The sequence below is a fragment of the Podarcis cretensis genome, assembly GCF_951804945.1.
Source record: "Podarcis cretensis genome assembly, chromosome: 17".
Taxonomy (NCBI): Eukaryota; Metazoa; Chordata; class Lepidosauria; order Squamata; family Lacertidae; genus Podarcis; species Podarcis cretensis.
The window spans coordinates 20270143-20286739 of record NC_137187.1 but is presented as its reverse complement, the minus strand read 5'-3'; the positions used below and the strand labels follow the sequence as shown (position 1 = coordinate 20286739).

General features: G+C 43.3%; 1 long non-coding RNA gene across 1 annotated transcript in view; it reads left to right on the top strand.

Annotated features, from left to right (window-relative positions):
- The first annotated feature begins 3750 nt into the window (after positions 1 to 3750).
- The window catches only part of LOC307206646, a 35756-nt gene continuing 22909 nt past the window's right edge, over positions 3751 to 16597 (top strand). Inside the window, exons 1-2 of the long non-coding RNA XR_013834453.1 lie at positions 3751 to 3818; positions 5244 to 5374. This is a non-coding gene — a long non-coding RNA (uncharacterized lncRNA). The remainder of the gene's footprint in view (positions 3819 to 5243; positions 5375 to 16597) is intronic.

Sequence of the window (16597 nt, the reverse complement as noted above, 5' to 3'; positions counted from 1 at the left end):
CTTTGCTTCAGGATAAGAACAGAAATCGTGCTCTGGCGGCACGGCGGCAGCAGGCAGCCCCATTAGCTAAAGTGGTGCTTCAGGTTAAGAACAGTTTCAGTTTAAGAACGGACCTCCGGAAAGAATTAAGTACTTAACCTGAGATACCACTGTACTTTCTGCGTAAATGATCTGGTTACACACAGTACTTAAGCATGTTCTCTGTGATACTTCAGGTTTTTGTGCGGGGCTTAAAGGTAAAGGTAAAGGTACCCCTGCCCGTACGGGCCAGTCTTGACAGACTCTGGGGTTGTGCGCCCATCTCACTTAAGAGGCCAGGGGCCAGCGCTGTCCGGAGACACTTCCGGGTCACGTGGCCAGTGTGACATCGCTGCTCTGGCGAGCCAGAGCCGCACACGGAAACGCCGTTTACCTTCCCGCTGGTAAGCGGTCCCTATTTATCTACTTGCACCCGGAGGTGCTTTCGAACTGCTAGGTTGGCAGGCGCTGGGACCGAGCAGCGGGAGCGCACCCCGCCGCAGGGATTCGAACCGCCGACCTTTCGATCGGCAAGCCCTAGGCGCTGAGGCTTTAACCCACAGCGCCACTTGTGCAAAAATCTTAATGATCTGTCATTTTCATTTCCCTGTTGTTACCTTTGAGAATTCTTGGCTGCACACTGTACTTCTGAATCAAAGCTGAAAGTTCACATAAATGAGCAGAGAAATATGGATCCATTATGTCTCTGCGATTGATTAGTTCCTGATTTTGTCTCTCTCCCTTTCTCTCTCTCTCTTTAAAAACCCTGTTCTTCTGAGCTTTAAGAAGTTACTTAATAATTTACTTCCTTTATCTACTGCAGTTATCTCTGCCTTTTTAGCTCTCATTCCAGACACAGCAACTTTCAAGCATCTTTTCAGAACTATTGGCTCTTTTGACAGCAAGGAACAACCAAATCTTACAGAGAGATTTGAATGAAGATTAGACAGTCTTAAATTTGCATTAAGAGCTTAACCTGTTTTACATAATCAAATGTCTTTTATAAGTTAATTTTAAGGGGAAGAAAATGATGTAGTCTTCTAACTTTCAGATGAACAAGCCTTCGTCTTCCTGCTAACAAAAATCAACATGCTTGTACTGGAGGCTGGGGCGAGGTGTGTGACCCAAAGGTTCATGAATAAAGGCCTATCCATCGATATAACTTACTGAAAGGGACAGGAGAGGGGCTTGGTGTGTGGTGCATGGCAGCGGAGACAACATGATGCTCCCACCATCACACACCACACCAGACCAAGCTCCCTGAGCCTCCACGTTCCGCCTCTCAGTGCCCCAGTGTGTTGGAAAGCCAGGGAAACCCCAATGCCCCATGTGCCCCACCTCTCTGGCCAGTACTCTGTTGAGCCCACCTGCCAGCAAAGTAAGGGCAAGGGAGGTTATTGTTCCAAGGTGGAGTCCCACAACATTTGAATAACCACAGATTCACCTATCCTGTTTTAATTCATGTCTAAATCCCCAGTTAAAAACTGCAAAAGTGAGCAATCTAGAAAGATACCAGTACATAGGAAGCTACCTTATACCAAGTCAGACCAATGGTCCATCTATTGTACAGTCGTACTTTGGTTGGTCGAAGGCACTGGAACTTGGACGTTTTGACTCCCAAACGCTGCAAACCCAGAAGTGATTGTTAAGGTTTGCAAACGTTCTTTAGGAACCCAAACATCTGACGGGGCTTCCACGGCTTCTGATTGGCTGCAGGAGCTTCCTGTAGCCAACCCGAAGCCGGGGTTTGCTTTTGAAACATTTTGGAAGTCGAACAGGCTTCCAGAATGGATTCCATTTGACTTCCAAGGTATGACTGTATTGTGTATTATATAGTCTACACTGACTAGTAGCAATTCTCCAGGGTTTCCAACAGGGGACATCCCCAGCTCATCCTGTAGATACCAGGGCTTCAAGCTGGGTCGTTCTGTGGTAGGCCAGTGGGTGGTAATATATGAATCAAAAGTTTTTATTCAGTACAATACATAAGGCTTCATATATATGAGCGGGGGCACAGGTGGGGAGGACCCTAATATTTCTTGGTGGACTAGATGGGAGACTGAATTGCCATCATGCAATTTTCACTGTTTCACTGTAATTCCTCCCTCCTAATAATTTTCTATATATGCTACCATTTCCTTATTGTGTTCCATGACATCCTCCTCCTAATTTTTGCTGAATACAGACGATATGAAATGGTTTCCTAAATCTTACATTTGTTGCTTCTGGTGATAGGCTCTTGATCTGATATTTCTTTCTTTATATCTTTGCCTTCACTTTGCACAAGATACTTAATTGCTTCATTTATCGCTACTCTGTGTTATTTTTCTGTCGTATTCAAGACCTACAACATACTAGCTTTTTTGTCACATAGAAGCTCAGTCCTTTCATGCAAAAAAAATTTGAATTTGACTAGGTTCAAATATTGCTATCATTTTATAGAACAGCATTGCGAGCATTATTAACTGGTATCATGTCATAAAGAAGCAATTCAGAAGCTAAACATTTTGTGAAAGGAGCTCATAAGCATTCCTATTTATTTGTTTATTTATTTTGCTGCCTCCCCCTACTGTTTTTCAAATCACAATATAGCTAAAATTGGGGATTTAGAGATGAGGCTTGTAAATTTCATTGACCCACACACGTCCCCTCATAATTTAAGCCTAACTCAGTTCACGTGACCAATTCCCTGCATTAAAAATATTTTTTTCATTTATTTCAGACATTAATTTCTAAGTCTATTTACACACAGGCATACATATCATGACTTCAGATCCTTTTTAATTTCCCCTCCTTGTCCCCCAGCGTCTTTACATTAGCTTTATTGTTCAGAACTCAAAATTCTCTCTTAGGCTGGGCTGGGAGTTTCTCCTGTGTATGTCTCTTGACTATTCACCATCAATTGAGGAGAAAAGATATTGCATTAAAAAATTATCAAAGGGTTTTTTTTAAAAAAAAAAAAAAAGTTGCACTAACTTTACTTTTGAGGTCAAGGAGAGGGTGTTTGTGAATGGCCTTTCTTTAATTTGGCAACCTGTCTCATCAGGCACATTTACTCTGCATCCTCCCAGGCTGCCCATGTACAAATCACAGACCCTCCAAGTCTCCCTATTTTCCAGTGGCGTCCTTGATTTAGAGAAGCTGTCCTGGTTTCTGCTTTGATCCCAGAATGCCCCAAATTTCCTTAGGATGCCCCTATTTTCATAGAGAAATGTTGGAGGGTATGGAGTTATACGAACCCTGGGTGATCTGAAGGCAATCCTGTATAAGGAAGTTTTTTTAAAAAAATAAATAAATGTTTTATTCTGTTTCTATATATGCTGGAAGCTGTTCAGAGTGTCTGGGGCAAACCAGTAAGATATGTGGGGTATAAATCGTAAAATTATCATTATGGAAAGGGACGTCAGTATTTTAATCAGAAAAATGTTGGAGGGTTTGAAATCAAAGTCCAGAAGAAGATTTATTGCAATAATGTCTCCCATAGGGCCTTTTCAGATCAGGACGTGTGTGAAGTAAAGGGCTGCTAGTTATGGCTGTATGAGGTTGTCCAGCTTTGCTTCAGGGTCTGATCCAGTGATTTGGATTGGGCCCTCATTCACTTACAGGAACACTAGCAGGAGGGCTCACCTTACACCCTGAATCCAAAGCAATAATTGCAAAACTGAAGATTTCGTACTTCCACTGACTTGCATTGGGAAACCAAAATAGCTGTAAATTTTGTTTTTTTCCACAAAGGTGCATGAAACCTGCTGGTGTAGTAGCCCCCCAAATGGAGATCAAAACTGCCACATTCCAGACAGGTAAGCAGAGGGGTTTCTTTGAAGTTTTGGCCTGGTTTCCCTGGCAACGCTTCCCCCAGGTGGGATTGGACAACTCACTGGGGTAGGCGGGGACCTCCAGGTATCCCACCTGAGGGAAGGCAAAGCCTATGCTGATGGGGCCACTCCAGATCCAGGGCTGCACGCGTCCCCGCAAAGGGCGCCCCCCGTTTTAAGTGGGGAGCGGTCATTGTATCATAAAATGCCCATGGGTTTTTAGTTTCATTCCATAGGTGCATGAAGCTTTGCAGAGATAGCAGACCTCCCCAACTTCTCAGAGGATTAAAGGTAAAGGGACCCCTGACCATTAGGTCCAGTCATGACCGACTTTGGGGTTGCAGCGTTCATCTCGCTTTATTGGCCGAGGGAGCCGGCATACAGCTTCTGGGTCATGTGGCCAGCATGACTAAGCCGCTTCTGGAAAACCAGAGCAGCACACAGAAATGCTGCTTACTTTCCTGCTGGAGTGGTACCTATTTATCTACTTGCACTTTGACGTGCTTTCGAACTGCTAGGTTGGCAGGAGCAGGGATCGAATAACCGGAGCTTACCCCGTCTCGGGGATTCGAACCGCCAACCTTCTGATCGGCAAGTCCTAGGCTCTGTGGTTTAACCCACAGTGCCACCCGCATCCCTAGTTCTCAGAAGATTACCCATGCCAAATTTTAGGCAGCTGGATCCAGGCTTGGGGTTTTCTGCTCTGTTCCCCCCCCCCCAAAAAAAAAAACCATCCCAAAGTGGCTGTAATTAGTAAAACGCAGTGGATGGCATTCAACCTTGCAGTCTTCCGATTGTTCTGCTTGTTGCAAGCATTGTAGATTGTCACATGGAACAATCCCCTCCCCTTCCCCATATGTTGCTCTGGGGGTTCTCTGGACCCCCTCCAGACCCAATCTCAGCAGATGTGAGGGAATAAGACACACCTTTGTGCAAGGAGGAGCCCTTGGGCAGGGCTTCCATTGACAAGGTTCATTAGGTGAATCTCAGCCATTGAAATAACTTACATGCTTAAGTTAGGTCCATACATTTTAATAGGTCTACTCTAAGTAAAACCTGGTGGAATACTGCCCCACCAGACACTGAGAATGGAATTTCTGCTATGTTCAGAAGCTGCATTCCACTCTCAACTTACTAAGTTTCAAAAAAGGAAAATGGGCAGATGAGGGTCTTTCTGAGCTTTCAAGAATTCTTAGGGAAAGCCTGCTGCCAAATTCAGATATACAAGCCACAACTTAACACATTCAGTGTAAAGTAGATGCTGATTGAACCACTGCAACTGGAGCCAGACGCCAAAGTTCAAACCCTAGGTTTTGATTTCCTTTTTCTGTAACATTGGACTTTCTTTTTTTGCTTGCTGCGGTTAATTGGAGCTTCTTGAAAACTAAACAGCTTTTTCTTCTTCCTTAGAATATGCCTGATTATGACTCATTGTGGTCTGGCGTTCACAGGCTGATCCATGGGAACTCAGTAAAAGAATGGTCACAGTGCCTAGCAGAAAGTTTGAAATCAGTTACTCTATCCAGAGGATGCCAATAGAGGTAAGTTGGATGAAAATGGTACTTTGCAATGAATTGTAATAATATGACATTAATAAAATTATTTTAAGAAGAAAGGAAAATGGAACGTCAGTTACTTATTTGATGGGGGAGTTAATCATGACTTACGTTGCAATCCTAGCCCCACTTAACAGGGAGTAAGCTCCACTGAATACAGTAGACTTGCTTCTGAGTAGACATGGTAAGGTTTACACTGTACTTTTGTTGGACTTAATGCTTTAATCCATTAATATTAAGTGTTGTGTTCAAGTAGAATCACATTGTTGTACGGTAAAGGACCCCTGGATGGTTAAGTCTAGTCAAATTCAACTATGGGGTGTGGAGCTCATCTCACTTTCAGGCTGAGGGAGCTGATGTTTGCCTTCAGACAGCTTTTCTGGGTCATGTCGCCAACATGGTGGTGCCCATTTATAATGAAGAAGTTACATTTTCCTAAGAACTTCCATTGTTATTTCTAGAAATTTGTAATTCTTATGCACTGTCCCACAATAGAAGCTTCCTAGCTGGTTATGCACAAAACCCCTTTCACTATGGGTACATGTTATGCTTATGCAAATCTACCATCAGAAAAATATCTAGATCTAAGCTAAAATAAAAATAAAAATTGTTGGGTGATTGGACTTCTTATCTGTATGTTTCTGAGCTAACAAATGAGGCAACATCAGAGGAGAACCCACATAGGGAAAGGTTATCATGGTAATATGAAAGTGGTACTCTTCTTCTTTAGGAACAAGGAGAATTGTCTGCAGAGGGAGCAATTAAAGAAAATCCAAGTTGAAGATATTTACTTAATTAATATCTTATCAATTATTAAGAGCTCCCAGAGCTAGAACATATTTATTGATGTTATGATGATATGACTGAAATACTCACAAAAGTTAATATTTATTTTTGAATGACAAATTCCAGTGGAAAACTAAGGAGTGAACTAAAGTAGGGAGGATTTTTGTGAATCAACATAGCAGGTGCAAATCCCTAAAATTTAAAAGCAGAATGAAAATTGAAAAGTGGTGAAGTCCAGGTAGGGATTAAGCAGGGAAACTCAGAGAACAAAACATGTCAAGTGCAAAAGAAAAATGATCCAAACAATGATGTTGGAATAGAGCATGGGAAAGAAGTTCAAATAGCAACCATAGGTTTTTTTCCACTTGGCCTGAGAGGGTAGGGACCTGACTGATTCTAGCTACAAAAGCTGATCCTGATGTATTGTTTAGGGGTGGTTGTCGCTGTTGCTGATATTATTTTTTGTAATCTTTATTTTTAGATGTTATGATTTATATGGAAATTATTCATTTCGGTTGTGTACTTTTTGACAGGGTTTATTGTTTGTGACTACTTTTGCCATGGTTGTAATTATGCAAATCTTTTTATGTTGTAAGCCACCTTGAGCGTAGCTTTAACTATGGGAACGTGGCATAAAAATAAGATGATGATGATGAGCCATAGGTATGTTTCAGAAATAGTTAAGGTGTGATGAGTCTCATGCAATGGCGATGCATTTTCAGTGACATTTTATTGCACACTATGCCCTCAATATTTTTCTCCCCAAGAAGAAGATAACGTTTGAAAACCTGTCTACCTGTTTCTAATGCTATCTCGGGAATTAACACAAGAAATCTACATGCTAAATTACAAGATGTGGTGATTGAATTCACTGCCTGAAAAGTGGAAAGCAACACTAAAGGAAGGCTGGAATCACAGTGTTAATGAGATTCAAACAATACAGATATGATGGACTCCAGATAAAAGACAAATGTTGGTATCTCTGCATTTTAATCAGCTAGATCACAGTTTTTGATGAACATGCCTAAGGGAGTGTTCTGTGCTCTGCTTTCAGAGTGAGTGAAAGGAAACAAAATGAGCAGTTCTATATGGCACAGTTAGTGACAGATGATGCACTCTTTGGGATTAATGCTAGAAAAATGGGGATAATGATCTTTGCCCCTGCTTAATAAAGTGCTTGCAGCAAATTACCTGGGAAGTAGTACCAAGGTAAATTACTATCCCACTGAAATTGAAGGGCCCAAATGTCTGTTTCCTATTTGAAAAGTGTGCTTTCTATTCCAAATACGTTGCCTGTGAAATCTAGCTACAGTAATGAAAGCGAAATCTTTGCAAGACACAATTGCTCTGATCCATTGACCCATGTGCACTCGGTTGGTCAGGAAATCTCTTACCCAGGCTGCCTCATTCAGGCTGAAGGAGTAATCAGATCCATATCCATCGAAAGCTGCTCAGGTATGTCTGCTTCCACCCTTGGAACGGCCTGGGAGCTGGTTTACAGCTTACATTCATCTCAGAAAAACAAATTCATGTGATGACTTCTTCCCGCTCCTGCCGCATTGGGTAGAACTTGTAAAAATATATACCCTTCCATCTCACAGCATGAGATATATCTGCGCTTCTCACAAGGAAGTGGGATATTTTTAACAGCTTGATAGAAATCTCAGGCGGTATGTTTTGTTTTCTTAAGGTGGCAAACCTAGGCATGTTTATTTGGGCCTTGGATGCCATGGCTTCTGCCATGTCTCCTGCTGCAGGGTCTGCGTTGAGCCAAAGGTGAGACTGTCCCAGAAGACTTGCAAACACCATTTTAGTAGCCATGATAACCTCAAAATTAATTGGTTGTTGTTGTGGCAATGAGCTCATCTAGGTTTATTCACACTTGCTTCGATACATGCTAATTGGCTTGCTTTGATGCTATGCTTATCTATGGGTGCGTGTGTGTGCTGGGCTCTGGGCCCAGAGCAGGGAGCTATATGTAAGACTTGGGTATTTGCCACCTATGCCCTCATCAGCCAGGCAGAGTGATGGGAGGTTCCGGCCAAAGTTTGCTTGGGTGTGTGGACCAGTCATGAAGACCTCCCACTGCTTTGGTTTGGTCCACCCCGAGTCTGTAATGGCAGTGGGACTTTGTAGGCCTTTCTTATAGTAAAGCACTAGAACTGACCACTCTGGTATCCCTGCAGCAAACTACTTGCAAAGGCTCACTTTTGGCCCCATGGATGAGGACAAGGGTCTCAGTGTCAGACTGAGGAGAACTAGGTTTCAGGTGACATGCCACCAGCACCACTCCATTGGTAGCCTTCAGCATTTGCATCTGCCCTACCAGTTGCTGGAAACAACAGAAGGGGATAGTTCTGTTTTCCTAAGGTCCCGCTTGATGGTTTCCCACAGGCTTGCCACTGTGAGAACAGGATGCTGGACTAAATGGGCCATTGACCTGCTCCAATAGGCTCTGCAGCATTATGTTCCTCAACAATTCCCCAGCCTGAGTCTTAGATTCACCATAGCTTCTCTTGCTCCACAGCCATGAAGGAGCATGAAGCTGCTGAATCAGCTGTGGACCCTTTAAAGGCTGCAGACCTACCAAGTGGGGGCAAAGCCACTGGAACCTGAGGTCCTGGCAGCTTTCTTCAGCCTTCAGATGGTCATCCTTGCCTGAGACAACATCTTTTATAACTCAGCCAATAGGGCCTACTGGGAACTGCCTAGGACCTCACCTGAATCTGCAGCCTGTCAAGTGGCAAGTTTTAACTGATATGAGACATTATCCTTTTGAGCCATAAGCTTGGAGCATTGTTGAATGAAGTAGGAAGCCTTGTGTGATTTCATTTGAAGGGTAGTGGTGAGGGTTCAATTCACATGGATGAGGTTACCCAATAGGCTTGGGGGAATAGGTTGCTTATAAAAGGTTGTGAATGGGACACAGGTGGCGCTGTGGGTTAAACCACAGAGCCTAGGACTTGCTGATCAGAAGGTCGGCAGTTCGAATTCCTGCAACAGGGTGAGCTCCCGTTGTTTGGTCCCAGCTCCTGCCAACCTAGCAGTTTGAAAGCACAAAGTACAAGTAGATAAATAGGTACCACTCCAGTGGGAAGGTAAACGGCGTTTCTGTGTGCTGCTCTGGTTTGCCAGAAGTGCCTTAGTCATGCTGCCCACATGACCCAGAAGCTGTCTGCGGACAAACGCCGGCTCCCTCGGCCAATAAAGGGGGATGAGCACCGCAACCCGCGAGTCAGTCACGACTGGACCTAATGGTCAGTGGTCCCTTTACCTTTACCTTTAAAAGGTTGTCAAGACTCTCCCCTGAGCATTTCCCTCTTCCTGTTTTTCAGCATTTCACTACCATTTGCCAGCCACTGTTCAAAGTTCTGTAGGATTTTTGGAGGAGGTGCACCCTGTTTGCCCTTCAGCAATCCTATGGTCCCTGGGAAAGTGTCCTATAGGCTGGCGGAAGCTATGGATCTCCAGATTTGGACAGAGAGAAGTCCAGTATCAGATGTCTCCTCCCACTGCTGTGGAAACTTCTGCAGTCTTTGCACTGCTGACATTGGAGCTGCGTCATTGGTAAGGTAAAAGGACCCAGGGACCCCTGACCATTAGGTCCAGTCGTGGCCGACCCTGGGGTTGCAGCGCTCATCTCGCTTTATTGGCCAAGGGAGCTGGCGTACAGCTTCCGGGTCATGTGGCCAGCATGACTAAGCCGCTTCTGGCGAACCAAAGTAGTGGACGGAAACACCGTTTACCTTCCCGTCAGAGTGGTACCTATTTATCTACTTGCACTTTGACGTGCTTTCGAACTGCTAGGTTGGCAGGAGCAGGGACCAAGCAACGGGAGCTCATTCCATCACGGGGATTTGAACCGCTGACCTTCTGATCAGCAAGTCCTAGTCTCTGTGGTTTAACCCACAGTGCCACCCGCGTCCCAGAGCCCAGGGTTACAAGGGAATTTACATGGGATGGGGGAAATAACATGGGCTGGAAATGGATTCCATCCCCAGTTCTGAAACCATGAAGCCTGCAGCTATTCAGTTTTTCCATCCCAATGTAACAGGTAGAAAAGAGCTAGTGCATATGAATCAACGGCATCTATCATTCCATCCCTTCACATTATTAATAACTGCACTGCACACACACAGGTTTTTCTCCTATTTTTCTTTTCTAATAATACTTGCTAGTAAAAACATCTGAGAAAACAAAAGAATGGAGGAAGTCAAGGGAGAAGGGATTTTTTGTGTGTGTGTCATTCTAATTAGGAGGGAAAAAACATGTTTTTCTTCTTAAAAATTATACGAATCCATCCAAGTTATAAAACAAGGAATGAGGGTTGAGGAGGAAGCAAATTAATTTTCTATTTGTGTGTAGTTATAGTCTCTCTCTTAAGAACAGTGAATCACTACTTTTCCAATATTATAAACAGATGGGCCATCACTATAGCAACCGCATCAAACATCAGGTCAAGCACTAAAAAACATTTACAAATAATGCTGCCACACATAGAAAGGGACTGTGAAACACTGGACAGGGAGCTGAAGAGACTTAGGGCACAGGTAGTCTTTTCATCACCCCTTCCTGTTGAAGGCCCAAGAAGAGAGAAGAAAATACTTGAGGTAAACCACTGACTGCACAGGTTGGGGTAATCAGGAAAGATTTGACTTCTTGGATCATGGTCTCCTCTTCCTTGAGGTAGGACTTCTGGAGAGAGATGGGCTGCACCTCACAGCAATTGGCAAGAGTGTGTTTGCCAAGAGTCTTGGGAATATGTTCAGGAGAACTGATGGAGGAGGGAACACCCTTGTTTTCTCCTACTCTGTAGGGTAGGACTCAAACCAATGGCTTCAAGTTGGAGGAAAGGAGATTCCGACTAAACATTCGGGGAAAAACTTTCTGACAGTAAGGGTTGTTCAGCAGTGGAACAGACTCCCACCAGAGGTGGTGGACTCTCCTTCCTTGGAGGTTTTTAAGCAGAGGTTGGATGGTCTTGTGTCATGGATGCTTTAGATGAGATTCCGGCATTGCAGGGGGTTGGACTAGATGACCTTGGGATCCCTTCCAACTCTAAGATTCTATAATTCTATACTCTTTGCAACCTATACCTTATGCTACTCATCTACAAATGTCTAAATAACCTGTCACCTGGCCTCCACAGTCACTTACGGAGTCACTGTTAAGACCGTGTTCATGGAAGGCAATCTTACTTGGCTGAGTGATCGCCAGAAAAGAAGAAGAGAAGATGAAATAACCTGTCACTCATCTACAGAATGTTAAAAGGGGAAAGGATTTCTGCATGGTCATTTGAAATATATTTTGCATTTCAGCAAAACAGAGCTTAATGTCTTTCTCTTTCTTGAAGCCTATATATCTTATTAAAGACAGGACTGCTCACCAAACATTTCATCCATGATTTCCAGGAGTTAGTTGTGATTTAACGCCTGGTTCTGAGGCCTAGCTTTGTCCAGTAAAGCAAGCTGGGCATCTCCTCTTAAAGTAATTTCAGAGGTGATGTGAGTGCTCCTGAAGAAGTGTGCATGCACACAAAAGCTCATACCAATAACAAACTTAGTTGGTCTCTAAGGTGCTACTGGAATGAAAAAAATTGTTTCAACTACGGCTGACCAACACGGCTACCTATCTGTATTATCATCAAGTTTATTTATAAGCCACTTTTCCAAATCATGCCGAAAGCAGATCGCAAAGCAGCGAACACATCAGCTACACTCAGTTCATGGGATCTTTCCACTCACATATGACATCAACCAAGTGGTAAGAGGGCATGGGGAGGCACACCCATTCCTGCACAAAACAGACTCCCCCAAAGTGGAGAATCAGAATTGTTGGCTACCACATTGCAAAGTCTTATGTCAGCTCATATTGCAGGGGTGGGAAACCTTTGCTCCTCCTGCTGTTGCTGGAATAAATCTATCATCCCTGAGCATAGGCCAGAGTGCTGGAGTTGGAGTCCTGCACAATCTGGAGGAGCACAGATTCCTCAACTCTGGCATATTGTGATAAGGATGGGGAGAAGCCATAGCTTATCGGAGGAGCACATGTGTTGAATGCAAAAATACCCCAGGTTCAGTCTGTGGCATCACCAGGTACAACTGGAAAATAATTTTCACAACACGCTGGACAGCTGCTACCAGTTGGTGTAAAGGTAAAAGGGTAAAAGGTGAAGGACGACCATGGGGTTGTGGAGTTCATCTCACTTTCAGGCTGAGGGAGCTGGTGTTTGTCCACAGACAGCTTTCTGGGTCATGTGGCCAGCAGGACTAAACCACTACTGGTGCAATGGAACAAAGTGATGGAAACCAGAGTACACAGAAATGCCGTTTACCTTTCCACTACAGCGGTACCTATTTATCTACTTGCAGTGACGTGCTTTCAAACTGCTAGGTTGGCAGCAGCTGGGACAGAACAAAAGGAGCTCACCATGTCCCAAGGATTTGAACCGCCGACCTGTCGATCGGCAAGCCCAAGAGGCTCAGTGGTTTAGACCAGAGTGCCACCCATATCCCTTTTACCATTTGGTGACAATACATGAACTAATAGTCTAACGCTGTATAGAGAGAGTTATATAGAGAGAACTAATAGTCTCACTCTGCATAAAGCTTCTCCCTATGGGATGCTGATGGGAAAAGGGCCTGTAGCTCTAAAGCAAACCATAGCTGCCTAATCTATTAAATTGGTGACCTTTTCCCACACTCTTATCTTAAGACATATTCAATTAACTAAAAAAAAACCCTTTATATTTCTCATGTTATGTTAAGGGCTTTCCATGTTCATTCAAGCTTGAACATGCTGCAAAATTGCAGCTATTAAGGGCTACCACCTTAATAACAACACTCTTTAGGCAATATCCTATCCTGTGAGTGGTTCCAGGTTCACCACTACTTTGGAGCTGGAGGACTGTTAGTGGCAGAGAAATAGACCTAAATGCCAGTTTTTTTGTGTTTTTTTTTTTGTTCACTGATATAGACTCCTTGGGTATATAAGCCACTAGCTATCATGCAACCGGAACTACCTAAATGGCCTCAGTCCTATATATCTGAAGGAGTAGCTCTATCCCCAGCGTTCAGTCTGGCCACTAAGATCTAGCTCTGAAGGCTTTCTGGTGGTTCCCTCACTGTGAGAAGTGAAGTTACAGGGAAGCAGGCAGAGGGTCTTCCCAATAGTGGCACCTACCCTGTGAAACACCCTCCCATCAGGTGTCAATGAGATAAATGATTATAAAACCTTTAGAAGACATCTGAAGGCAGACCTGTACTGGGAAGCTTTTTTATGTTTGATGTTTTATTATGTTTTTATATGTATTGGAAGCTGCCCAGAGTGGCTGGGGCAACCCAGTCAGATAGGCAGGGTACAAATAATACTTTATTATTATTATTATTATTATTATTATTATTATTATTATTACCATTCCAGAAGTACCATCCTCAAGCTTAACTCACACACACTGTCAAGTTTCAAACCAGTCCTTTGAACCACTTTTAAAATATGAGCCATAAAACTTACTGTTCTCTGCCCACTGGTTTCTCACTGCAATAGTCAGATGAAATTGAACTGACTGACCATTAATAGAGACCAGGCTTCCTCAAAGTTGGCCCTCCAGATGATTTGAGACTACAATTCCCATTTTCCCTGATCACTGGTCCTGCTAGCTAGGGATCTTGGGAGTTGTAGGCCAAAAACATCTGGAGGGCCAAGCTTGAGGAAGCCCGATATAGGCCCTGCAATACCAAACACCCAGATAAGAATTCTGGAAAGCTCAAAAGCTAGCTCACCATAATGTCACCTATAGATTTCAGACTTGGAAGGAATATCCATTCTTCTGCTTTCTAAATGTTGGCTCCCTTTTTGGTGTTCTGTAGGGTCTAAAGCTGTTTAGTTTTTTGTTTCACTATTGATTGAGATTGGCTCCTCCTTCTCTCAAGTCTTTGGCACACCAATTACTGGTTCAGGAGAACAGTTTGGGGTAAAAAAGGCTCCTCTAGTTTTAAGCCCCCAGAGAAGTTTCTAGTCCCTGAGCTACCCCAAAAGACAAAATTTGGAACGGTTCTCTAGCCTTGGGAGCCAGTTGCTATGCAGGAGCCACAAACTGGCATCACAGAGTAGATAAGGGTGGGGGGGGGCTGGAATTGCCCACAGTCCCACATAATACTATGGCCATCAATGAAACAACCCACTTTCATATCACCACAAGCTGGTAGTCACTAGGCCATGGGAAGACTAACTAGGGTTGGATCTACACACATTAAAAAAACACACAAAAAACACTTCAGGAAAATGCATTGTCAACCTCAAAGGGGGAAATCACGTTGGTGAAAGATGGAACTCCACAGCGCCATCTGGTGTCACAGTGTTATAACGCATATAAAACACTTTTTCTTTACTAATGTAGCTGAGTCCTAAGTTCTGTTTGCTGATCCTAATGCCTTTCCTGGACAATGGAGGGCAGGTGCCATTGAATACAGCCATTTCAGGAAACAAATAGGAGACTAAAGTAAACTCAGGATAACTACTTCAGGTCATAATCTATTGGGGAGGGGAGAGAATCCTTGGAGAGACAGGGAACATTTATGTTGGAATAATTATTTGTGAAGGCAAGAAAGGAAGAAAGAGCTTATTTAAACATGCAGCAGTTCTAATTTCAGTTTTCCCAAACCTCTCTCTCCCTGCGGAAATTATAATTTATCATTGAATACTACCTATAAGTAGGGCAGTGAAATAAAAATAAACTGAGATTAGAATAGTAGCATTTCCCTAATCAGCTACAAGCAAGGGTGATGTTGCTTGAGGTTTCTAACTTGGTACAAGTTGCTTGACCAGAATATATGAAGTAGTTTTCTGATACAAGAAATAACACCATGTTGGAACACTAATAATAATAATAATTTGTCATATACAGCACAGTGGGTCACAAATTACCCCACAAATGGGCAGAATTCATCCCCAGAGGAGCCCCACTAGCCTCAATATGGTCTGCTCCTCTTTACAGTTATTTGCACATTATTAGGTCCGTATAGTAAAAGCTATGGTTTTCCCAGTAGTGATGTATGGAAGTGAGAGCTGGGCCATAAAGAAGGCTAATTGCCAAAGAATTGATGCTTTTGAATTATGATCTGGAGGAGACTCTTGAGAGTCCCATGGACTGCAAGAAGATCAAACCTATCCATTCTGAAGGAAATCAGCCCAGAGTGCTCACTGGAAGGACAGATCCTGAAGCTGAGGCTCCAATACTTTGGCCACCTCATGAGAAGAGAAGACTCCCTGGAAAAGACCCTGATGTTGGGAAAGATTGAGGGCACAAGGAGAAGGGGACGACAGAGGACGAGACGGTTGGACATGTTCTCGAAGCTACCAACATGAGTTTGACCAAGCTGCGGGAGGCAGTGGAAGACAGGAGTGCCTCTGGTCCTGGGGGTCACGAAAAGTCAGACATGACTAAACGACTAAACAACTAAACAACAACAGTGTGTCTATACCCCCATGTTAGTGTCAGGTTTTTTTTGTTTTTGTTTTAGTGAAGTAGAATGACAAGAAGTGTGCATGTTTCTCTCTGCCCCCCCTCACCTGAAAACATTCACCTCCACCTGAGGGCATGGTTGTACCTTCTAGCTCTCACCCCACTGAGGCATCTCTGCCAGATCCCCACCCCCACCCCCCACATATTGACAGGGAGAAGAGAGACCTTACAGATAGGCTCCCTCTGTGGTTTAGAGCATTGATAATGCAGGGTTCCGAATCAAGGAGGAAACCAATGCACATAGAGCCTACAAAGTAGAATTATATTTTAAAAAAAGAATAAAAAAGTTGGAGATAGGGTACATTTTTGAAATATGGTGACTTTTTCAACAACGGGGGGGTGGGGAGTCATTCTTTTTAACTTAAATGTCACATTTTGATCTGAACTTCAAACCTGGAAGTTCAGATCAAACCTATTATTAATATGGTGAAGGTGTTAATTACAGGCTAAACCAAGTTGAAAGGAACAGAAAGAAACTCTGGCTAATTAGATGACTATCAGTTCTTGACTGGCCCCTCTTTCATTTCAGTGTAAGTAGAAATGATTTATCTCAGGGCTCAGCAGTAGATAAGGGTTCAAAATTCTATACAAACTCAAAGAGACTGGACAAAGTGACAAGGTTTCATATCATTTATAACACAATGGAATTTCCTACTGAAGTTTAATTTTAAATGACATCTGTGTAAAACATTATGTGGATTGATGTTAAGGGTTGCTGTGGCAGACAAATCTCTCAAGCTTCTTTGTTTGACTTTTGACTTTTCAATTTATGGAGAAAATATTTTAGCTATTGCAAAATTGAATTCCCAGTGACAGATGTTCATGAGAATTGTTTTCCTAGCCAATGACATTCTTCTCCTTCTCCTCCTTTAAAAATACTTATACTGTCCCACAAGTCT